The 24,750-nt window shown below is 36.5% G+C and overlaps 1 protein-coding gene and 2 long non-coding RNA genes across 10 annotated transcripts in view; 2 read left to right on the top strand and 1 right to left on the bottom strand.

Annotated features, from left to right (window-relative positions):
* The window catches only part of LOC147843792 (uncharacterized), a 1,319,745-nt gene that overhangs the window by 479,293 nt on the left and 815,702 nt on the right, over nt 1–24,750 (bottom strand). The gene's annotated exons all lie outside the window — the stretch shown is intronic.
* Nucleotides 95–1,134, top strand: LOC147843801 (uncharacterized). Its single transcript, XR_015490992.1, has 2 exons — nt 95–277; nt 409–1,134. It is a non-coding gene; the product is annotated as an uncharacterized LOC147843801 (long non-coding RNA).
* Nucleotides 2,842–24,750, top strand: part of srrm3 (serine/arginine repetitive matrix 3) — a 187,612-nt gene continuing 165,703 nt past the window's right edge. For all 8 annotated transcript variants that reach the window (XR_015490753.1, XR_015490752.1, XM_087253217.1 and 5 more), the window contains exon 1: nt 2,842–2,949. The gene's annotated coding sequence lies outside the window, so the exon portion shown is untranslated. The remainder of the gene's footprint in view (nt 2,950–24,750) is intronic.

Here is a 24,750-nt window from a genome sequence, read left to right as displayed (position 1 = left end):
TGTATAATAATAAATAATATAATTCTGTTTAGCAGTGTTGCTAATGTTTTATAATGATATTATTATATTAATGATATAAATTTTTTTCTTTTTTAAATATTTCCCAACTGATGTTTGACAGAGCAAGGAATTTTTTACAGTGTGTCTGATAGTATTTTTTCTTCTAGAAAAAGTCTTATTTGTTTTATTTTGGATAGAATAAAAGCAGTTTTGAATTTTTTAAAAACTATTTTAAGGTCAATATTATTAGCCCCTTTAAGCTATTTTTTTTTCGATAGTCTACAGAACAAACCATCGTTATACAATAACTTGCCTAATTACCCTAACATGCCTAGTTGACCTTATTAACCTAGTTAAGCCTTTAAATGTCACTTTAAGCAGTATAGAAGTGTCTTGAAGAATATCTAGTAAAATATTATTTACTGTCATCATGGCAAAGAGAAAATAAATCTATTATAAGAAATAGGTTTTTAAAACTATTATGTTTAGAAATGTGCTGAAACAATCTTCCCTCCATTAAACAGAAATTGGGGAAAAAAATAAACAGGGGCGCTAATAATTCAGGGGGGCTAATAATTCTGACTTCAACTGTATATTGTCTAATAGCAGTCATCTTTATACAAAATTAGCATCAAAACTATTATATATATATATAGACATGCTAATGTGCTAAAATACCTCACCAGGTGTCGCTAGTGAGCTTATATTGTTATGTAACATAATTCTACATAATATTGATTTAATTGTATAACTGTAATTAAATAACTGCATATTCTCATGCATTTAATTATGGTAATAATCTAATATTTTTTTTTTTTTAAGCAATCTGGTACATTCATTTATGTCTAATATGGATATAAATAATAAAGTATTATATATATTTTGTTACTTGACTAATAGTGACAGTAAATGCATGTTGAAGCTATATAGGATTTCCAATTAATATAAAAATGCTGCTGTTTCAACAGGTTTTTCAACAAATTATTATCAAACATTAACATCAACACTATGCTAATGTGCTAAAAGTACCTAACCAGGTGTTGCTAGTGGGTTTATAGCAATATACATTATTTCCCCCACACATATTAATACATTTAAAACTATTGTGAAAGTGCAATAAAGTATAAAATAACAGTTTTGTATTTTTCTTTTTTATATATCTTACATATCGTGCAACATGTTTGTAATTATTATCAGCTTTGTGGAAACTATCTTACATTCCCGTTTAAAATTTTGAGGTAAGTGGAATTATATATACTTTTATTACTATAAATAACTTTTATCACTATATATTAAAAACAATTAAGCAGTTATCGTCATATAATAACATTAGCATCAAAAGTACCACACCAGGTGTCGCTAGTGAGTTCATTACTGTTATACATTGTCCCCCCCCCCACATTGTTTAATGAATCATTGTTCTTAGTATTATTACTGCTTCATCATTTGTCTGTTTCAGATTCATAAGTTTATAAATATGACCAGTTTTCTTCCTCTTAAGTCAGTAAGTGCAGTTTGTCGCAGTTCCTCTTTCTGTCTTTGTAGTGAGTTTATACTGTTATAGATTGTTTTCCCCCACACAATTTATACTGTTAAAAAATCATATTGTGAAAGTGTAATAAAGAACAAAATAACAGTTTTTTTTTTTATTTATTTTGAATTTATTTTACACTTATATTTAAATCTTTTTATAGATAGCCTAGATCAGGGTCACCAATCTCGTTCCTGGAGGTCCGGTGCCCTGTAGGGTTTAGCTCCAACTTGCCTCAACACACCTGCCTGGGTGTTTCAAGTATACCTAGTAAGACCTTGATTAGATTGTTCAGGTGTGTTTGATTAGTGTTGGAGCTAAGATCTGCAGGACAGACAGACACACAGACAGACAGACAGACAGACACACAGACAGACAGATAGATAGATAGATAGATAGATAGATAGATAGATAGATAGATAGATAGATAGATAGATAGATAGATAGATAGATAGATAGATAGATAGATAGATAGATAGATAGTAACACACACATACAAAGATTATTTTCTTGAATAATAGTGACAGTAAATGCATTTTAATGTTATATAGGATTTCATATTTTTTTATAAAAATGCTGCTGTTTCAATGGTTTCAACAATTAATCTGTCCTCATTATGAAACATTAGCATCAACACTATTAGTATAGAAATGCTAACGTGCTCCTCATCAGGTGTCGCTAGTGAGTTTATACTGCTATACATTGTTTTTCCCCCACACATTTTATGAACACATTTAAAACTATTATTATTGTGAATGTGTAATAAAGTACACAATAGCTGTTTTGTATGTTTTTAAATATGTTTTACACACTGCGTAACATGTTTGTTATTATTATCAGCTTTGTGGAAACTGTTACTTTCCCTCTTAATACTTTGAGGTAAGTGAAATTATACGTTTGCTACCATACATAACCTTTATTACTTTATATTATTAACAGTTAAGCAGTTATCAAGCAGTTATCTTCTCATAACATTAGCATCAACACTATTATATTGAAATGCTAATATGCTAAAGGTACCACACCAGGTGTCGCTAGTGAGTTTATACTGTTATACATTGTTTTTCCCCCCACACATTTTATTAATACCGTATTATAAATCATAATTAGTGTTAATGTTAGTATTGGTATTGTGTTCGCTTCATCATTTGCCTTTTTCATATTCATACGTTTATAAATGTGAACGATTTTTTATTCTTGTTGTTATGAGTCAGTATTGCGGCGCGCCGCAGTTCCACCTCCTGACCTGCTGGCGGTGCTGCGTCTGATGCTCTGCCGCTGTAGTCGTCCCGTTCTCGGCTGCCGCTGTCCAGCACTGAGCGTTCAGCACCGCGAGCGGAGGACAGCTCCCGATCCTCCCGCAGAAAAACACCGCAGAAGAGCTCCAACCGGCCGGCTTCACACCCACACGACAACCGGTAAGATTATCCAACCCTCTTGATCAAAAACACACTGTTATAACACCGAACAAACACGAGAATGCGCGTGTTTGTGTGTGTGTGTGTGTGTGTGTGTGATCATCCAACACACGCACAACAGCAGCGCCGCAAGCTCTTAATGTGATTAAACGCGATTATTTTTCAACACGCACATTCTTTTGTTCTCTACTATGTGTTTATGAGTGTGTGTGAGTGATAAAGAAACGCAAATTACATTACCGCGAGTATTTTCCGTCCTTATCTTCATCCAACGGCTTAATAATAGACGTGTTTGAAATGAATGACGCGAAGGATAATGTAGGACGGTTTGTTTGTTTGTGTGTGTGTGTGTTGTATGAATTGTTTGGCTTAAATAACATAAACTCGATATTTTTAATCAAATAATAGTCCAATAACGGTTTATAATGGGAATCATCATCATCATTAGAAATCTGAGCCGTAGTGAAGAGCAGAGATGATGAGAGGATTATGGTTTTGTTTGGTTTTAATAACAAAAGCGCGACTATCATCACATATATGCAAGTAATCAGATCAATACGAGTTCTAGTAGGCTTTGTTGATTCATTTCTTGCTATATTTATCGTGAAGTTTGCGAGGAGTAATGTTTCTAAGCAATGTACACTCACCGGCCACTTTATTAGGTACACCTTACTAGTACCGGGTTGGACCCACTTTTGCCTTCAGAACTGCCTTAATCCGTTGCTGCGTAGATTCAACAAGCTACTGGAAATATTCCTCAGAGATTTTGCTCCAAATTGACATGATAGCATCACGGAGTTGCTGGAGATTTGTCGGCTGCACATCCATGATGTGAATCTCCTGTTCCAACACATCCCAAAGGTGCTCTATTGGATTGAGCTCTGGTGACTGTGGAGGCCATTTGAGTACAGTTAACCAGTCTGAGATGATTGAGCTTTATGACATGGTGCGTTATCCTGCTGGAAGTAGCCATCAGAAGATGGAGACACTGTGCTCATAAAGGCATTGACATGGTCAGCAACAATACTCAGGTTGGCTGTGGCGTTGACACGATGCTCAAGGCTGAACTGTTGATACAAGGCAGAATGGATCCATGCTTTCATGTTGTTGATGCCAAATTCGACCCGACCATCTGAATGTGCGGCAGAAATGGAGACTCATCAACGCTTAACCAATCTTCTATTTAGCCTCAGTTTCCTGTTCTCAGTTGGCTTTGACGTGTTGTGTGTTCACAGATGCTCTTCTGCAGACCTTGGTCCTTGTCCAGCCAGACAAATTGCTTGTCGCTGGAATCTTATCGTGTCACATGTTGTCAGGACATGGTTTTAAAAGTGATTTTCTCAGTATTTTTATTTTTTGAAATCCTCAATTGTATCTTGTAGTTGTACAAAAATGATAGCTTAACTCTCAGGAGATTTAAAGATTGTGTTTGCCAAATCAAACTCTGGCTCACAGATAACTTTAGGCTTTTGAATGAAGACAAGTAATGTTTTTAAACAAATTTCAGGAGGAGCACGATCAGTCGATCAGTCGAGGTTAATTTATCACACACACAATCAATAATTCTATTATCCAATCAGCTCAAGAGCAAACCCCTATAAATAGTCAAACAGGTCATACCTCCGTTTTCTCTTGACTTCAGCGTCCCTCCACCACCCCAACTCCACACTATTAAACCAGATACCTATTTAAATCCGTATTAGTTGACTACATCATTGTTTTTATTCATGCTGCTTAATTATTAATGTGTGATACAGTATGTGCATGTTAAAGTGCTAGTAAATCCTGTTTCATCATGTGCTTTTACCTTTGAATGGTCATGCTGCTAGGGATGTATGTGTGTGTGTGTGTGTGTGTGTTTTGAGGGTCTCTGTGCTCCGCTCCGCACCCTCTTTACTCAGGGGTCACGGCTCCTATTCTTCAAAGACTGACAAATTCACCCACTTAACAGAGGACTGTTAGTTTCCTGCAGCTGGTTGCCCGGTTTTAGTCTGCCTTGTAGATTTATTTGAGCCCGCCGACTGCCTTGAGGTGGTTTAGTGCGATGATTGTGTAGGAAGTGTCAAGGCAAAGAGGTATAAAGTAAGAAAAAAGAAAGGTAATTCTGTGTGTTTATCTGAAGAGGCTGTAGAAATGAATGGTGCTGAGCTGGTGTTTGATGCTTTTTAGCTCTTCAAACCTGGTAAAAATGCAGGATTCAGATGCAGTGAACATTGCCGAGATGCTTTCAGAAGTGTGCGCTGGATTTGGATTTTCATAAATAAATGAGCTGCTGGCGAGGCAGTGGCGCAGTAGGTAGTGCTGTCGCCTCACAGCAAGAGGGTCGCTGGTTCGAACCTCGGCTCAGTTGGCGTTTCTGTGTGGAGTTTGCATGTTCTCCCTAGCCTTCGCGTGGGTTTCCTCCGGGTGCTCCGGTTCCCCCCACAGTCCAAAGACATGCGGTACAGGTGAATTGGGTAGGCTAAATTGTCCGTAGTGTGTGAGTGTTTGTGTGGATCTTTCCCAGAGATGAGTTGTGGCTGGAAGGGCATCCGCTGCGTAAAAACGTGCTGGATAAGTTGGCGGTTCATTCCGCTGTGGCGACCCCAGATTAATAAAGGGACTAAGCCGACAAGAAAATGAATGAATGAAATGAGCTGCTGCAGGGTTCAACGCTAAGGATTTTTTCTACTGGTCCGATCGGGCAAGTGGTTTAGATTTTTACTTGCCCTGCCAAAATTTTCACTGGCCCCACCAAAAAAAAAAAGGTAAGTTAATAGCTATTTTTAGCCACATATTTTAAATAATGTGTCATAATAAAGTCTGTAAATCTAGAATTTCAATACTTAAAAAACAATTGTAAATATAAGTGTTATGCAAACAAAAACAGCAGTATGGAAAATGTGGAGGTATTTTATTGCAGTTTGAAATTATTTAACAAAAGCTGGCTGAATTGTCAAACTGACGGCAAACTATGCATAACATCACTAAATTTTTATTTTATCGTGTTGTTTCCATGTAAATGTCTACTTCCAAGACGCTAGAGACAGACATTTTCGTTTAGCCTTATAATTTGATGTTGCTGACATGTTGCTGTTTCTACGCTGTACTGGTTGTTACCAGGTAACAAAAAAAAATATCATGGTTAAATCAATCATATAAGACGAATCAGAAAGCAATATGTTGTTTACGACATTACAGAGAAGGTAGCATTTAAAGACTTAAAAGCTTAAAATGCACGCAATTGACAAATAGTCACAGACAAATTAAATGTTAGTGACTGACAAGGCAGCACTGTCCCAATCGGGCTAGTAATGATCCGGTCTACTGTCCCAAGTGTCTCTCACACTGGCCCTGGGCCACCAGGCAGTCCTTATTGTTGAGCCCTGTGCTGTCCCTGAGGGACAATACACTGTCAAAAATTATTTCAGCCTCCGATTTTTTAGTTAACTGTTCTAGTCATCTCAACTTACATCAATCAAACTGTCTAAAAATATACAGGTGATCTTTGTATGACTCTGATTAACTTATAAAAATAAGTTAAAGCATCATGAAAATATTTGTTGTTTTGACCTTTTGTCTTTACATTTTGACAGTGTAGTAAAAGCTGCTGGCATTTTTACAGAGGAACTTCAGAAATGGACATTTTTTTTGCCTGTATTTATGTGATAGAAAATAATCTGAGGAAAGCCTTGTCGGTAAATGTTAAGAATCTCAAGATAGCGAAACTATAATGGCACTCCATTATCCAAGCTGGAAATATGATCCTTTTAAGTAACCGGTCTGACGAGACGAACTCATCCAAGTCGTTATATTCTTTTCTTGTGTTTTAAGAGTTCACACTTAGCTGATTATTGATAATAAAGCTTGTTTGGCTTGCTGTCCTGGGAGAGAGCCCTGAGCTTATAAGATCCTCGAGCCCTGGGCTCCCTCCCATTGCAAGGCGAGAGGGGAGTTTAAGCTCAGGTAGATCTCGATGACTCCCCCCTCTTGCTTGTTGTAGCTTTAGATATGTATGCTGAAAGGTGTACTCAGAGTTTAGCTAAAGTATTTGGATTAATTGTTTAGGGTGCTTGTTTTTGAACTGTGGGAGGAAACCGGAGGACCCGGGGAAAACCCACATGACCACGGGGAGAACGAGCAAACTCCGCACAGAAATGCCGTCTGGTTTGGAAAGGAATTAAACCAGGGGGATTCTTGCTGTGAGGCAACAGCGCTAATCGCTGGCCATCGTGACGCCCGTTTGAAAGGAGGGAAAGTAGGGTTGGGTGGGGGGGTTTCTTCAAGACGAAGATACTGAGATGAGAAAAGTCTGGTTATTTATAGTAAGTTAAGGATCGTCTGATAGGATAGGAACAGCTGTGAACAATCATAAGCACGTGATCCTCTCGAAATTTGTTTATAAATAAACTTCACTTATTTGTTCTTCAAAGCAGGAACCATCTTTTTCTTTATATAACGATACAATATGGAACGACGGTCAAACTGAATCACTCCGTCTCTCTCTTTAAAACAAGGATGTGAAGTGATCAGTTATCAATAAGCAAAGGCATAATTAAAGCATGCAATAATAATTTAAACATTATCTTGATTGTAGACAGTATAAATGCAATAAACAAATAACGATAACTATACATAATATTTTACAATTTGCATGATAAATATGGCTCTAACAGAAACATAATACAATTTGAATAGTGCTAAACCCGTGTTTTGGCTGGTTGCTTGTGTGTTGCTATCCGCTTGTTAAGTGTGACGTCACGCGAAGCGGCTTCCAGGTCCAAGCGCTCTATTCAACTGAATGGGGAGACTCGTAAAATGGTTAATAATAAACGTTTACAAAGCGATTTAATACTTTCGAAAATCACGATCGCAATATATATGTCAGGGTTCAACGCTAAGGATTTTTTCTACTGGTCCGATCGGGCAAGTGGTTTAGATTTTTACTTGCCCTGCCAAAATTTTCACTAGCCCCACCAAAAAAAAAAGGTAAGTTAATAGCTATTTTTAGCCACATATTTTAAATAATGTGTCAAAAATAAAGTCTGTAAATCTAGAATTTCAATACTTAAAAAACAATTGTAAATATAAGTGTTATGCAAACAAAAACAGCAGTATGGAAAATGTGGAGGTATTTTATTGCAGTTTGAAATTATTTAACAAAAGCTGGCTGACTTGTCAAACTGACGGCAAACTATGCATAACATCACTAAATTTTTATTTTATCGTGTTGTTTCCATGTAAATGTCTACTTCCAAGACGCTAGAGACAGACATTTTCGTTTAGCCTTATAATTTGATGTTGCTGACGTGTTGCTGTTTCTACGCTGTACTGGTTGTTACCAGGTAACAAAAAAAAATATCATGGTTAAATCAATCATATAAGACGAATCAGAAAGCAATATGTTGTTTACGACATAACAGAGAAGGTAGCATTTAAAGACTTAAAAGCTTTAAATGCACGCAATTGACAAATAGTCACAGACAAATTAAATGTTAGTGACTGACAAGGCAGCACTGTCCCAATCGGGCCAGTAATGATCCGGTCTACTGTCCCAAGTGTCTCTCACACTGGCCCTGGGCCACCAGGCAGTCCTTATTGTTGAGCCCTGTACAGTATGTCCATGCCTAATATCCGATGGCCAGAAAGTGATTCATTTCTTTTATAAATTGTTAAAACTTTGGTATTTGTTATGCAGCAAGCCCAGAGATTGTTGTGTACACTATGATCTTATTAACTTTAATGTGTGATAGGAATAAAGCGTGATCATAAACGAATGATTTCTCCACTCAAACCCACTCAAGCTTGGACCCGGAAACAGTATTATATACGTCACCACTTAACAAGCGGATGGAATTAAGTTTTCTTAATAATTCTCTGTGGTCTATAAATACGGCACAAGTTTCTTCTTTGAGATGCATCTGCAATATTGTTTCCCTCTTTTTTTAGTTTTCAGAAAATCGGATGTCTGATCATTTAGTGACCGTTCATCTTTGATACAATTTGATGACAATGGATTTGATGCTGTAGAATCAGGTCATGTTACCACTAGTGATGATAACTTCTATCCCTGTGAATATTAATGCAAGACAAATTTGTGTTTTCAGCATTATTTTAGATTACAGTCATCAATCAATTTTATATCTTTGTTAGAAACATTTTGGGAATTGAGCTTTTTTTAAAATTGGCCTTGAATGACAAATATCGTGCTACAATGAAGCTGAATTAAGCAATCGAGCCTATCATTTTTGTTGAACCTTTAAGCTGTGTTGAAGAATATCTAGTCAAATATTATGTACTGTCATCATGATAAAGATAAAATAAATCAGTGATTAGAGATGAGTTATTAAAACTGGTATGTTTAGAAATGTGTTGTATAAATCTTCTCTCCGTTAAACAGAAACTGGGGGAAAAAATTAACAGGGGGGCTAATAATTCTGACTTCAGCTGTATATGTACATTTTCCTTTGGCTTAGTCCCTGATTATCAGGGGTCGCCACAGCGGAATGAACTGCCAACTTATCCAGCACATGTTTTATGCAGCAGATACCCTTCCAGCTGCAACCCAGAACTGGGAAACACCCACACACACTAATTTACACACACGCTCATACACTACGGCCAATTACTCAATTCCCCATATAGCGCATGTGTTTGGATATTTAATTTAATTTAATTTAATTTAATTTAATTTAATTTAATTTAATTTAATTTAATTTAATTTAATTTAATTTAATTTAATTTAATTTAATTTAATTCCCAGAGATAGGTTGCGGCTGGAATTCTGCTGTGGCGACCCCGGATTAATAAAGGGACTAAGCCGACAAGAAAATGAATGAATGATTGAATGAATGAATAATTAAATTAAATTAAATTAAATTAAATTAAATTAAATTAAATTAAATTTAATTTAATTTAATTTAATTTAATTTAATTTAATTTAATTTAATTTAAATTAATTAAATCAAATTTTTGATTTAATTTAATTTTTTATTTAATTTAATTTAATTTAATTTAATTTTATTTTATTTTATTTTATTTTATTTTAGAAACTCTTAATAATGCTACCTTAAAATGGAAAGATTATATTTAAATAATTCATTTTTTGTTTTAAATTCATGGTTTTCTAATGTAAAAAAATATTCATGTGTTCTTTTTAGGGCAATCTAAAACACTGATGAATTTCTGTCTTATATTATATATCTGTCTTATAATATATATCTGTCTTGTAATATATATAAATATATATATTAGTTTTTATATCTCAATTGGAAGACAGAAATTCATCATTGTTTTAGATTGCCCCAAAAAGAACAATTGAATATTAGCTTATCACCATAATGAAATGCATAAGAAAACACTGTTATTTAATTACATTGAAGCTTTTGATTTGATCACGCTGATATCTCAACCACCATCCAGGCTGTCATTGCTTTAAATTTGATATTCACTATAGATAATTACAATCTTTCATCAACTTATGAGCCCCCTACTGTTACCTCGTGAACCCCTATGCGGGATATCCTGTATTATATTATTATAGATGTTTAGCAAATACAATCATCAAGATGAAGTAAAGGTGGCTCAGTGGTTAGCAATGTCACCTCACAGCAAGAAGGTCGCTGGTTCGAGTCCCGGCTGGGCGAGCTGAGATTTCTGTGTGGAGTTTGCATGTTCTCCCCGTGTTGGTGTGGGTTTCCTCCGGGGGCTCCGGTTTCCCCCACAGTCCAAACACATGCGCTAAACATGCCAAGAATCTCAGAGTTATCTTTGATCCACTCTTGCAGTTTGACAAGCATGTAAATGCAGTTGTGAAGAGCAGCTTTTTCCAGCTTAGATTGGTGGCAAAAGTAAATCTGTTTCTTTCTAAAAAAGATTTAGAAATGGTAACACATGCTTTAATCTCCTCTCGGTTAGACTACTGCAACATTGAACATTGGTCTACCCCAGTTAACACTCTCTAGGTTACAGTTGGTCCAAAATGCAGCCGCCAGATTAATAACAGGAACTAAGAAAAGAGATCATATCTCCCCTGTCCTCGCCTCATTGCACTGGCTACCTATAAAGAGTTTAAAGAGTTCAGAGTTTATTTTAAAATCCTTCTTTTCACTTATAAAGCATTGCACAATTCTGCCCCGGCCTATGTCAGTGAACTTACTGGGCCTTATACAGCTTGTAGACCATTAAGATCCCGTGACCGGTTTTTTTTGTCTGTCCCTCAGTCTCGCTGCAAATTAAAAGGTGATCGAGCTTTCTGTGTTGCGGCCCCAAGGCTCTGGAACAGTCTCTCTCTGAACATCAGGATTTTTCTTTCATTGGATGCTTTTAAATCTAATTTAAAGACTTATTTTTACTCTCTTGCCTTTAATGATGCATGCATGTTATTTTTTATTTGTATTTTAGTATTACTTTTATACATGTGTGTTTCCTCATGTTTTTAACACCAGTTTTTATTTTTATTTATTCTTTGTTTATTTTATTGTAAAGTACTTTGGATCAACTACAGGTGTGTAAGATTGTGCTCTATAAATTAAGTTTGCCTTGCCTTGCCTTGTTATAGGTCAATTGCATGAACATAATTGGCCGTAGTGTGTGTATGGGTGTTTCCTAGTACTGGGTTGCGGCTGGAAGGGCATTTGCTGTGTAAAACATATACTGGATAAGTTGGTGGTTCATTCCACTGTGGCGACCCCTGATGAATAAAGGGACTAAGCAAAATGTAGTTTTTCTGGGATCTATATTGTGATATGGATGTCATTTCGCAGGATGACTTGAGTTACTATCTAAAAAGATTGTATAATTTTAGTGGTGTAGATATACACAAATATAGAGAATCAAATAAAGCTGATATGAAAACAGTGTAAAGATAAAAATAAAACAAACAGTGCTTCATGGTTTTCAGTGAGTCTAACAGCATTGACGTTGAGAAATCTCAATTATCAATATTAATCAATAATAATCAATTGTAAATAAACACCGTATAGCAGGGTTCAACGCTAAGGACATTTTCTACTGGCCCAACTGGCCTCACATAAATAAATAAATACACAATAAAAAAAAAAAATAAATAAAAATACACAATTAAATAAATAAATAAATAAAATAAAAAATGAAAAAAAAGAAAAAAACACATAAATACATAAATACATAAATAAATACATCAATACATAAATAAATAAGTAAATAAATAAATACATGAATAAATAAATACATAAATAAATACATAAAAAATAAATACATAAATACACAATTCAATAAATAAATAAACAAACAAATAAATAAATAAATAAATAAAAAATAAATACATAAATACACAATTAAATAAATAAAAAAATAAAAAAATAAAAAACACATAAATACATAAATACATAAATAAATACATCAATACATAAATAAATAAGTAAATAAATAAATACATGAATAAATAAATACATAAATAAATACATAAATAAATGAAAGAATGAATGAATGAATAAATAAATAAATACATAAATACATATATAAATAAATACATAAATAAATAAATACATGAATAAATAAATAAATAAATAAATAAATAAATAAATAAATAAATAAATAAATAAATAAATAAATAATGGCTATTTCTTAACCACATATTTTAAATAATGCATCAAAAATAATGTCTGTGAATCTAGAATTTAAATATTTTTAAAATGTTAAAATATTTAGCAGTAAAATATAGCAGTATGGAAAGTGTGCAGGTATTTTATTGCAAAACAAAAGGTGGCCGACTAAAAAGTGATGGAAAATACACAACATCACTTGTACCCATGTAAATGTCTGCTTCCACAACATTAGAAACAGACGTTCTCATAATTTGATATGGCCATCTCTTCACTGTACTGGTTTTTACCAGGTTGTGGAAAAAAAATAACGTGCTCACAACATCCAATCAGATAGAATAAACCAAAAAGCAACACGGTGTTTATGACTTCACAGAAAAGGTAGCATTCAAAGGCTTAAAAGCACAAATTGTTTCTCAATTCTAAGACAAGCAATTGACAAATAGTCACAGGCAAATTAACATTTGGTGACAAGGCAGCACTGGCCTGGGCCAGTAACAATTCTCTCTACCCAAACATCTCTCACGCTGGCCCCGGGCCATTGGGCAGTCCTTATTGTTGAGCCCTGGTATGGTCTTTATTGTATAAATAATTAAACAATTAATCTTTAGAATTTCTTGTCTCCAGATGGTTTACATTCACATGAAATCTTACTGTCACACGGCTTAAAAATAAATTAAGATGGAAATCTTTCACATTATTAGAACCTATTAGATTAGGTCAAGTTTATTAGTCTCAACATGACATTGCAGATCCTGTGATGTGACGTCTGAAGATTTGCAGATTGCAATATCAATGCCGGAATCATATATTGTGCAGCGCTACACTGCAAAAAATGCTTTTCTTACTTAGATTTTTGTCTTGTTTCTAGTCCAAATATCTAAAAATTCTTAAATCAAGAAGCAATTTCTAGACAAGCGAAAATATTGTCTTGTTTTAAGAAATAATATGCCAAAATTAGGTGATTTTTTTCCTTAAAACAAGCAAAATAATCTGCCAATGGTGTCAGCAAAATAATCTTATGTCCAAAGGAAAAACAAGGTTATTTTTCTTACCCCATTGGCAGATTATTTTGCTTGTTTTAAGGAAAAACTCACTTAATTTTGGCATATTATTTCTGAAAACAAGACAATATGTTTTGCTTGCCTAGAAAATGTTTCTTGACATAAGAATTATTAGATGTTTGGACTAGAAAAAAATCTAGGTAAGAAGAGCATTTTTGCAGTGTAACTGGAAAGTAGCTTTGTTAAATCCTGAAATCAGTTTTTTTTTCCTCTCTGTTCCTTCATTTTCTGGGATGTTTCTCCTTCTCCTGCCATCCCGATTCTCCCGAGCGTCTCTCCTGAAGGGCACGCGGACCCTCGGGGGACTGGTTAATGTTCACCATGTGTGTTTTCAGCATATGTCTGTCCTCTCATACTGGAGTGTGTTTAATGCTAAACGGGAATGTTGACTCTCAGCCGGCTCCTGTCTACTTTCTTTCCGTCTATTTATTTGTAAAATCTCTCAGCAGTTTAGCTCCATAAATATAAATCTGCAGAGAATGCTAGTAAGATTAGCAGCGATTGCTTTCTATTTTGCAATTTCTGTCTGTCAGGATGTAAGAATCACTGGTGTTTTCACAGATATACACTGAAAAAGGTTGAAATAATTCGTCATTTTGAAGTTTTGAAAGATGTCAAGGCTATATACGCTCACCGGCCACTTTATTAGGTACACATTACTAGTACCAGCTTGGACCCCTTTTGCCTTCAGAGCTGCCTTAATCCTTTGTGGCATAGATTCAACAAGGTGCTGAAAATATTCCTCAGAGATTTTGCTCCATATTGACATGATATTGTCGGCTGTACATCCATGATGTGAATCTCTCATTCCACCACATCCCAAAGGTGCTCTATTGAAATGAGATCAGGGGACTGTGGAGGCCATTTGAGTACAGTGAACTCATTGTCATGTTCAAGAAACCAGTCTGAGATGATTCACGCCGGATGTAGCCATCAGAAGATGGGTACACCGTGGTTATAAAGACAAGGACATGCTCTCCGTGTTGGCGTGGGTTTCCTTCGGGTGCTCCGGTTTAGTTGAATTGGATAAACTAAATTGGCTGTAGTGTGTGAGTGTGTGTGAATGAGTGTGTTTTCCAGTACTGGGTTGCGACTGAAAGGGCATCTGCTATGTAAAACATATGCTGGAATAGTTGGTGGTTCCTTCCGCTGTGGTGACCCCTGAAATAGAGACTAAGCCAAAGGAACATAAACGTTAGTGTTTTGTTTTTTATAACAGTAATGGTTTTGTTAAACATTATATATTTAGAAAGCTTACATAAATATTGACTATTTAAAATAATCATAATAAAACATAATAGATAGATTCCCCTATTTTGTAATGAATAGGACCTCTCAGAACAGATCAAATGATGTCGGTTCAGAAATGGACTTTGTCTTTTGTCGTGACTTATATGATCCCCTTTATATTCAGATTTATAATGGGTTATGCATCTTCTGTCTGATGGAAAAGACTCCTGCTTAAAGGGAAACTGTGTCATCATTTACTCATCCTCATGTTGATCAAACCAGCATAACTTATCTTCCTTTAGTCAAACACAAATTTAGAGTGCTCATTCATTGCCATCAAATGAAGGAACAAAAATGAGGGCTGTCACGCGTGCAAAAAAGTTGGCACCAAAAGCCATGAATATAATGCTTTTTTATGATGTTATTTGATTCTGAAATAATTAATGGCTTTTCCATCCACTGCAATGCATGATAGTGCCATCAGTCGAAATCTAGAGCTTGTCATTCAGCGGATTCAGACTTAAAATGAATAAGGATTGTAATGTAAAGCATGAGTCATGTGAGTGATCAGAAATCATTTTAGGAGGCTTTAATGATGAATAGAGCTACAGTATGCTTTCTTTGGGAAGCTCCAGCATGAAAAAAAACACATTTAACAAGAAAGAATATTAGTCACATTGCAACAACATTCATGTTTGCTTGTATAGCGCATTTACAATGTAGATTGTGTCAAAGATTGTGCTAAGGACATTTTCTACTGGCCCAATTGGATCAGCGATTCAGATTTTTACTTGCCCTGCCAAAATGTTCACTGGCCTCACCAAAATAAATAAATAAATAAATACATAAAAAATACATCAATAAGTAAATAAATAAATAAATAAATACATGAATGATTAAAAAAAATACATACATAAATACACAATTAAATAAATAAATAAACAAATAAATAAATACATAAATAAATACATCAATAAGTAAATAAATAAATAAATAAATAAATACATGAATAAAAAATAAATAAATACATGAATGATTAAAAAAAATACATAAATAAATAAATAAATAAATAAATAAATAAATACATGAATACATAAATAAATAAATACATAAATAAACAACTGAATGAATAAATAAATAAAAGCCGCTTCATATAGAAGATTATAGTGAATTGAAACAGTGTCAGTCCAGTTTTTAGAGTTTCAGTTCAGTGTGGGTTAATTTTCACTGCCGAGAGTCCAAACACTGAAGAGCAAATCCATCGATGAGCAGCTCTACAGATCCCGAACCATGCAAATCAGTGGCGACAGCGTGAGGAAAAAACTTCACCAATTGGCAAAAGTGAAGAATAAAAAAACGAGAGAAACTAGGCTCAGTTGAGCACGACCGTTTCTCCTAAGGCCAAATGTGTTGTGCAGAGCTGCAGTCTAGGCGCCGGAGGCTGGGGAACGCTGTGAAGACTCGGCTGTCCCTGGAGCGTCACAGGAATCATGCTCTCCACAGCAGCTGCTCAGGATACGGCCTGGTCCAGGATGATGGAAACCTTGGGATCATCTCTTCACTGGTCTTGGATCACATCAGTGGCGCTGCATACTCTCTGGGGACCTCAGGATGAGTATCCCTTGGTGAAAATAGAGAATAAAGAGAATAATTAGGTTAGCTGCTGTTCATAGTGTATATAAGCAAGATGCATGGAGCACACTCATGCATCATACTATTATGTGCTGCGTTGAGTGTACGCTTAACTAGAAAGATAGGTCTTTAATCTAGTTTTGAACTGCAAGAGTGTGTCTGAGCCTCGGACATTATCAGGAAGGCTATTCCAGAGTTCAGGAGCCATAAATGAGAAGGCTCAACCTCCTTTAGTAGACTTTGCTATACTAGGTTCTACCAGAAGTCCTGAGTTTTGAGATCTTAAAGAGCGGGTTGGATTGTTGTGAGACAGAAGGTTGGTTAGATAAACAGGAGCTCGACTATTTAAAGCTTTATATGTAAGAAGCAATATTTTATAATCAATACAAAACTGAACACGCAGCCAGTGTGAGGAGGATAAGATTGGGCTGATATGATCATATTTTCTAGACCTGGTAAGAACTCTGGCTGCTGCATTTTGTACTAGCTGAAGTTTGTTAATAGGGGATGCTGGGAAATCAGCAAACAGAGCATTACAGTAATCTAATCTAGACGTCATAAAATCATGAACAAGCTTTTCTGCGTCTGAGATGGATAGCATACTTCGCAACTTAGCGATATTTCTCAGATGAAAGAAGGCAGTTTTTGTGACATGGGATATATGATTTTCAAAAGTTAAATTGCTGTCTAATATGACACCCAGATATTTTATAGTTGAGCCAACAACATTGTAAGAGCCAGTCATGCATAATTCATTTGTGATAATAATTTAGTTAAAAAGGTTAAAACATGATAAAAATTGATATTTAAATATAATAAACATTGTGATTGTATTATCTAAAATGCATAATTTAATAATTGATACAATTTAAAAACCTTTACTTTGGTATTTTGGCTTCCGACAGCAAGATGTCATGAGGTCATTAGTTCATATGTTCATGTCAGATTGCAGTTATGGATGTTGGAAGCAACACAGTTTTTTTGACCGAGCTGATCGAGTCTATTGTAACTCTGTATTTTTGTTTGCGTTTCTTCAGTAAACCTTTTACTCACGTTTTTGCAAATACTGGTTGTTGGAATAGAAGCTGCAAAAGGTGGTACGTCAGGATTTGCACGAAAGGTGTGATACTACAAACATGATTTATTCTTTTAGGTGAACACACTACAAATGCTAGCAATTGTGTTATATTGAAACTATTCTACTTTAGTGTGAATTAAATTATTAATTAATCTTTTGAGTACTGTGAAATTCATATCTATGATTTTGTTGAAATGTGTGTTCAGGAAGACAGAATCTTCATGACTGCTGCGTTCATTCATTTATTTTACTTCAGCTTAGTACCTTATTTATCAGGGGTCGCCACAGCGGAATGAACCAACAACTATTCCAGCGTATCGTTTGCGCAGCGGAAGCCCTTCCAGTGCAACCCAGTACTGGCAAACACCCATACACTCACATTCACACACTCATACACTACAGCCAATTTAGTTAATCAATTCCCCTATAGCGCATGTGTTTGGACTGTGGGGGAAACCGGAGCACCCGGAGAAAACCCACGCCAACACAGGGAGAACATGCAAACTCCACACAGAAATGCCAACTGACCCAGCTGGGACTCGAACCAGCAACATTCTTGCTGTGAGGCGACAGTGCTAACCACTGAGCCACCGTGCCACCCCTAAATGATTATATTTAATTGTAATTAAGCTATTATTGCTCTGTATATGACACTAAAACGGTCATTTTTAACATCTTTAAATAACTTTTTGTCTCATTTAAACTGTAGGGATAGTTTACAGTTTAACCCAAAGAATGACCAGTCTGGTAGATGAAGAAGAGCCGGAGTCAGAGATTTAAAAAAAATAAATTAAGTTTACTGAAGATAGTTTGCAGTTTTATTGGCAGAAGCCAGCTTCAACACTCTCAATGAGTTCCTAGGCCGCTCTGCTTACAGTTTCAACAATCGAACAATTATACTCTTTACACAAGTCCAGAAAGGGTGGGATCCAGGTAAACAGTTCTCATTGGTTACAACAGAAATAGACAATTCTAAATATATGCGTCAAAGAAACATAGTATCTACTTCCAGATATGGATGGCCTTAATGTGTGCGTCAAAGAAAGCATTGTATCTGTCTCCAGATATGGATGGCGACCTGATGCCTAGAGGTGAGGTCGCCCTAAGTTATTAGGAGCTGATCTCCGACCTGTAAAAAGCTAAACCAGGAACACAATAGACACAAAAGACCATCTGTGTTAAAGACTCAAGGATGTTTCTTGTACGTTCAGTTGTGTTATCAGGCTGGTTCAATCAACAGTCTGCAACAATATCTTGGCTACACACAGTCTGTCTCCACACAAAAAGGAATTACATTACTATTAATTATACACAAAAAAGATCAATCAAACAGCTATAAAATTATAGGCAATATATCAGGACAATGAAACAGGTGTCTTCTTCTCCTCTGTATTGGACCTCCAGTCATAGGAACAGATAGAGAGAGAGAGAGAGATCTCCATGACCTATGACCTGGTTTGTGTGTCTCCTGAAAACAAAGTTAAAATAGACAGGCAAAAAGAGAAACAAGGACACAGAACATTCTTACAGTAAGCAGTTTTAACTTATTCATTAGTTAAAATCAATTCACAGTTAAATACTGAGAAACAGGATGATGAAAAGGATAAACGGTGGTCCATGATGAGACGGATTGGAAAGCAGAAATCCGAATCCTTCGTAACTTTCAGGGCTCTATTTTGACGGTCCATGCGCAGAGCTCAAAACGCAGGGCGCAAATGCTTTCAGGGCGTGTCAGGATGCATTTTTGCTAATTTAAGGACGGGAAATCTGCCTTGCGCCGTGGCGCATGGTCTAAAAGGGTTGAGTTTATTTTCTTAATGAGTTATAGGTGTGTTTTGAGAATAAACCAATTAGAGTCTCATCTCCCATTCCCTTTAAGAGCCAGCTGCGTCGCGCCAAGAGCGCATTCGCTATTTACAGGACGCAAAGTAAGTCTAAATGGAAAAAATGAGCATTTCACAAGCAAACAGTTCACAGTGTTTTAACAGAAAACTGTTAAACAGAGCATCTACTGCATGAGAATGAGATATAATGGATCACTTTCACTTTCGCTCTTGGATAGGGAAACCTTTACACACAGACATCAATTAGCCTATAAATAAATACTTTTGTTTGTTAAGCGCAAATATTCATTTCAAAACTATTTCTAAATTCAGTTCTAATTTCCAGCAAACCAATAAATGAACAATAATAATGAAGTGTGCTCAAAAACCTGAGTTATATCCTAAAACACATGCTGTGCCCCATATGGTCTAAAACCTGACAGGTGGACAAATCTAAGCTTGTTTTTAATAAAACAAATATAAATATGGATATAATAAATAATACTGCTAATAATAATAACATTATACAAAAGCAAATTGTTATGAATGAACTGAAAAAGCCTCCCGAGATGAAGAAGACATAAAAGCAGTGATTTTTCATATTTATGTAGGCTAGAAAATAATATGTTTTGTAATATTTTAATCCTTTATATTTATATTCTATATCTATTCTTATTATATCCTATATATATCCTTAATATTTACATTTTTTCATATGTAAAGATATTTGCCTATTGCTCTCTTGTGTGTATTTAGCAGTGTGTAAGCGAGGCGTAACTCTGCGCTGGAGTTTAGACCGGGTTTGTTTTGGTCTAATGAAAAATCTATTATAGTTTCTCAAAATAGCAACGCGCCAGCGGTCCGCCTCAGAACGCCTTCCTTTTTAGAGCAGAACGCCTATGGGCGCACAAATAAGCGCTAATGCATTTGCTATTTAAACAGCGTAGCGCAACGCCTCAAAACCACTCTTGCGCCAAGCTGAAACTACCAAAAGACTATTGCGCCGTGCCTTGTGCCACACTGCGCCGGGTGTATGATAGGGCCCTCAGTGTTGCTTAAAATTAAACAGGCTCTTTTTTCATCTACTGTTGTCCTACTTTGACCAAATCTGGCCCCAATGTGCTGATTCTCGAAAACGGCTCTGCTCTGATTTGTGAATCTCACAGCCTGGCTTTGGTGAAGTGGTTCAGATTGGCTCTTGGCTGTCAGCGAGTGTCTTTTAGTGTGTGTGCGTGCTGGATTGCTTTGGTCTGTGCTGATGAAAGAGCATTATTGAAGGGACGAGGGCTGCCTGTTTGAAGCTCATGTGTTTGTCTACAGGGACACTGATGCCTGTCATGGGCTTTTTTGTGTGTGTGTTCAGTTTGATTTTGGAGCAGATCTCAGTCTCTGCCTTCAATTTCCATCTCGACCTTTCACTCACTTGCTTTTTCGACTGACTTCACAGTTGCTTTAATGTGTGCTTTTGCACATCGGTGTCATTAAGGGCAACGTAACCTTAAAATAGCCACTGTTTACAATCCTTTTTTTTTTATATAAGCTATATTTTTTGCAATTTTTGCTCTAACATGCCGCCCAACACTATTGAGTTCTCCTCTAAAATGTTAAATGACATGCAGACGAGGATATTTCTTTACTCACAAAAAATCAGCCTGCTCATCACTGCTGTAAAAGAGAAATAGTGGAGATGTTTAAGTGCACACGTGATTCCTTCATTCTGGATGTGTGTGTATGTGTGCGTGTGCAGAGATCTGTATGTCTGCACTCCTCCTCTGAATAATAGAGGAGTGTGTCTCTGGAGACACACACACACACACACACACACACACACACACTCACACACACAGAGATCAGGTGGTCTGGAGCGAATCATGTTTCCAGGTACAATAAGAGCCGTCACACCCTCAAACATCAGCACATCGGTCTGCTGCTCGTCGGCTCAAACATTTGTCTGTGTGTTTCACATCAAGCACGGTTCTGCTTGCTGCTGTGTTGATTATCACTAAACAAATGAGCACTTGTGTCTTATTTTCTTCCAGTTATTAAAAAAAAAAAGATTTTAGCTGCTTATTTAAACTGCTTATTTCAAATGAGCTGAATCAACACAGTCTGTAGGTTTTTTCGGACATCTTAATTGTTTTATGTTCAATTCACTTACATTTGAAACAACAATTAAAGGGCACCTATATTGAAAAATCAACTTTTCAAGCTTTTTGGACAGACATTTGTCTAGGTATAGTGTATAGACCAACATATTGGGGTGATATAAACACACACAGTCCTTTTTTTCAATTTAACAACATAAAAATGGTGGATCAATTAAAGCGGTTTTTAGACTGACCGCAACTTGACATAGGAGTGCGATCCCTCCGCCCACCAATACTGATTGACAGGCACGTCACCATATCCTCAGTTTGTTGTTTCAGCGTGCGAGTCAAAGCGATGTCACTAAAGGAACACTCTTGCTCTATTTTTAGATGTAAGGCTCATTGGGCTCAACACAAGATCAACATTCACCACATGATCGCTCTCATCGGAATTATTGTTTGTAACTTTAGGTAGGTTTGCAAACATGTGTACTTTCCATTGCGTCTACTTTAAACTTCAGCCGTTTGCATTTCTCGTACTCACAGAAGCTCCCTGTGATCTTAACTAGGTGCAGCTGGAAAGTGCGAGCGCGTTGCCTCACGTGAGTGTCGCTGCATTGGAAATAAAATAACGAACTTGCCTGAAGGTCGCACACTATCTTAAAAAGGGGTAAACGATGTGCCCTTTAAGTTTACCTAATTGATTTGAGTTGGGACAACATGAAGGAGTTGTGTGGAACCAAGTAGGGTGGGTTGATAGATGATGTCATCATCCATCGCCGATGGCCGTTAGATATCATGATGCTGAGCCCACATCGCGATCCTCCACCCCGTCTCCAATGCAGCTGCAACCTGTGCGCAAAAAATACACTTAAGGGGGTAGCACACCGAATGCACTGCTTGGTGATACGCTGCACCGCGCCATGCGTTTTAGAAATCTAAATATAGATTCCATCAGGGTTAGGGTTGGGTATCTGTGGCGAGGGGGCGTGGCCGAGAGCCGTGGGAACAGAGTGAGGCCACCGCATAAGTGGGTACACCTGCGGTGCGCACCTGCCTCGGATCCCACGGAAGGAGCTCTGGACAATAAAAGGAGGAACGATGGCAGAGGAAGCCGAGAGAAGACCGGGCCCGGGCATTTTACTTTTGCTTTCAGTTTGACGGCAGTCTCCGTGAGGACCTGCCGTCCGTTTGTTTTGGTTTAGACGGCAGCCTCCGGGAGGAGCTGCCGTCACTGTTATTAATAAATCAATTAAAAACTGCGTCAGTTCTCCGCCTCCTTCTTCTCGGCGGCCAAAGAGCCGTGAACTTCAATACAGTATCGTTTGGGGATATTTTTTTAAACGGTACCGGTGCCAAATCAGTGCCAGAACCGATACTTTTAAACCACAACATTATGGAGGATGACTCTAGAAAAATCTTTCATTTGACAAAATCTTAAAAATATTAATTTTAATTGAACAATATGGTTAAAGTTTAAAGTAAACATTAATTCATATGTTATATATTTAAATGACATTACTATCTTTTTTTTAATCATTTGTTGGTTAGCATGATTTTAAGATTTGCATTATGAAATTCATTCATTCATTCATTTTCTTGTCGGCTTAGTCCCTTTATTAATCCGGGGTTGCCACAGCGGAATGAACCGTCAACTTATCCAGCAAGCTTTTACGCAGCTGATGCCCTTCCAGCTGCAACCCATCTCTGGGAAACATCCACACACACATTCACACACACACACTCATACACTACGGACAATTTAGCCTACCCAATTCACCTGTACCGCATGTCTTTGGACTGTGGGGGAAACGGAGCACCCGGAGGAAACCCACACGAAGGCAGGGAGAACATGCAAACTCCACACAGAAACGCCAACTGAGCTGAGGTTCGAACCAGCAACTCAGCGACCTTCTTGCTGTGAGGCGACAGCACTACCTACTGCGCCACTGCCTCGCCAAGAACATATGAGCGAAGAGGATGGGATCCCAACCCTAACATGCAGAGCACAATGGATTAGCAGTACATCGCCTTAACCACTCGGCCACCTCGTCGCACACATTATGAAATTACATTAGCTTACTACTAACCTGTGGAAAGGCTGTCATCAAAATACTGAACTCCTTTTTCAAGGGTTGGGGCTTGTGACTATGTTTACATGGTTATCAGTAATCTAATGATTTGCCTTAATAAGACAGTAATATGATGAAGGTGTTTACATGAGTTGCTTTTTGAATGTTCCTTTCATGATCCTGTCTTACATGTTATAGTACATAGATCCATTAACGTCATTGCGTCATCCAGAGTTTCATGTAATTTCAGGTGTTTCATTTTTAGTTTTTTGACTTTAACTGCAGTTTCACTTGTTATTCAAGAACATTTCATTCATGCCCTCATGACAAACAGGTATTTGATGCAAGCATTAAGTAAGGACTGGTGGAAGAGTGCTCTTTTAATGGAATTTGATACCGCACATTGAATGGAAAGAAATAACCTCCTCATTTCATGACTTTGGTGGTCCTTTAAGGTAATCAAAAATCACTGTTTGCATGGTAGTCTAAACTCTAAATCAGAGTATTGTTTTAATCATGTTAAATCGGAGCATTGGTGTCCATGTACGTACTCATTGAAAGTACCAGATGATGTTGCAAGCTTTCAGAAATGTGCATTCCTCTGCCATGAAGTTAATTCCATTAATCGGATAAAACCTTTTTTTTGAACGCAGTTTGCAGCTGCTGCATTATATTCCAATTTAAAACAATGTTTTTTTTTTTCACCAGAAATTGCATTAAGTAATACATAAATAATACTATTATTTAATTGCTTTAAATTATAATATCTATTTCAGGATGAACACAAGCTGTTTATTGCTTAATTAATATATTTATAACGAGCAAATAGACATGAAGTGATGTGTTAAAAGTGTTTTTTTTATTACTACAAATCATATTGAGTATTTTTGGTAATCAATTAAATCTAATAGTTTGATTGTAAGTTTCAGCTCTAGTTTATGTGCATATACTGTATGTGTGTGTGTGTGTGTGTGTGTGACACTTTGACAGCTCAAGACAGCTCTGAAATTTCCTCACCATCTCTAGATATTATTGCTGTTCATAAGGTTACGCACACACATAGAGGTGCTGCGTTTAAAGCACAGATGGCAGAGCTCGCCAGAAACCATCTGTAAAGCAACAAGCATTACTGTATACATCAGTCTGCTTCTAATTAGACGCTCAGCTCACATGACCTGCTCATTATATCGGCCTGTAAAAGAACGCTGGGATTTATCATTTATTCTGATGCTGAATGGTACAGAAAGAAGAC

This window comes from Danio rerio, chromosome 5, assembly GCF_052040795.2.
Source record: "Danio rerio strain M-AB ecotype USA chromosome 5, GRCz13ab, whole genome shotgun sequence".
In the NCBI taxonomy this organism is placed as follows: Eukaryota; Metazoa; Chordata; class Actinopteri; order Cypriniformes; family Danionidae; genus Danio; species Danio rerio.
This window is presented reverse-complemented; position numbering and strand designations above follow the sequence as displayed.